General features: G+C 44.2%; 1 protein-coding gene across 4 annotated transcripts in view; it reads left to right on the top strand.

Annotated features, from left to right (window-relative positions):
- WIPF2 (WAS/WASL interacting protein family, member 2) overlaps positions 1-1,568 on the top strand; it is an 81,891-nt gene that overhangs the window by 18,613 nt on the left and 61,710 nt on the right. The gene's annotated exons all lie outside the window — the stretch shown is intronic.

The following is a 1,568-nucleotide window of genomic DNA, read 5'->3' as shown; positions in this document are numbered from 1 at the left end:
GTCTCGGCCTCCCAAAGTGCTGGGATTACAGGCTTGAGCCACCGCGCCCGGCTCTTGTCTCATTTTCAAGCCATTGAGCCTGAGGAACTACAGGCTAAATTTATGAGCATTTCTTCATATTATCTATGGAGGGCTACTAAAAAAAGTGCTGAATAGACCTTTATGGGGAACAACAATGTTAACAGGAAAAGAAGGTGATGTGTTTGCTAATGTACTATGTCAGTCTTAACTCTCTTAAGATGTTGGCTTAGTTTGGCCTAAGAGCCTGCAGAAGTATATAAGTTATCAAATAGGAGAGCCAGGAATTGGTTTCTTCTTGCCATTTAGGCTTGGCAAAGTTAGAGCAATTTGGAATGGCTGTCCAATAATGTGTTCTACTTAGTAAATACTCTCTTGTTTTTCAGGGAATAGTTAGCTAAAGGTAGGGTTATCTCCAATATGTTTTGGGATGGATTGTGAAGATCATTCCGTTTTTATTTTGAGACCAGGATCTCTCTCTGTTGCCCAGGCTGGAGTGCAGCGGTACGATCCGTAGCCTCGATCTCCCCAGACTCAGGCTCAGGTGTTCTTCCCACTTCAGCCTCCTGTGTAGCTGGGACTACAGGCGCACGCCACCATGCCTCACTAATTTTTATTTTTTGTAGAGATGGGGTTTTGCCATGTTGCCCAGCCTGGTCTTGAACTTCTGGACTCAAGCAATTCGCCGGCCTCCTCGGCCTCCCAAAGTGCTGGGATTATAGGTGTGAGCCACCGGGCTCAGCCATTATAATTGATTTTCAAAAAAATTTTAGTTTCTTAAGTTTCATGGGTTCAAATTTAGTGCCATTTGGATTTTGAGGCCCCTCAGTGGAAATAATTTGTTTTTAGCAAGTAATTATGATATTTCTAAAGTACAAATTCACTGACCTACTTTCTATGCTTCTGGAAATGCTGAATCGAATAATCCTTTTTTTTTTTTTTTCCTTCCAATAATCCCTCTGTGAAAACATTCTCCATATGTATTCAGATTGGGATAGTTGGTAAAAAAAAAAGAAAAAAAAGAATTTTCTTTTTTTTTTTTTTGAGGTGGAGTCTCATGCTGTTGCCCAGGCTGGAGTGCAGTGGCACGATCCCAGCTCACTGCACCCTCCGCCTCCTGGGTTCATGGGATTCTCCTGCCTCAGCCTCCCGAGTAGCTGGGACAACAGGTGCCCGCCACCATGCCTGGCTAAATTTTTTTTTGTATTTTTAGTGGAGATGGGGTTTCACCATGTTGGCCAGAATGGTCTCGAACTCTTGACCTCGTGATCCGCCCACCTCAGCCCCCCAAAGTGCTGGGATTACAGGCGTGAGCCACTGTACCCAGCCTTTGGAATTTTCTTCTAAGGTAGTATGCTAGTATGGGATGCAATGTCTGAGATTTGTGGATAAGTGAGTTTTCCATCTTCCATTTCTGCCCTCCCAGTGATCAGCCAGTAGGGAGGATGTTTATCATTTAAGATCCAGGTGTGAGACATTTAAACTGTTTCTTTCCCTGTCTTAGAAATAAGGACAGGCCGGGCGCGGTGGCTCAAGCCTGTAATCCCAGC

This window comes from Mandrillus leucophaeus, unplaced genomic scaffold (genome assembly GCF_000951045.1).
Source record: "Mandrillus leucophaeus isolate KB7577 unplaced genomic scaffold, Mleu.le_1.0 Scaffold58, whole genome shotgun sequence".
Taxonomy (NCBI): domain Eukaryota; kingdom Metazoa; phylum Chordata; class Mammalia; order Primates; family Cercopithecidae; genus Mandrillus; species Mandrillus leucophaeus.
This window is presented reverse-complemented; position numbering and strand designations above follow the sequence as displayed.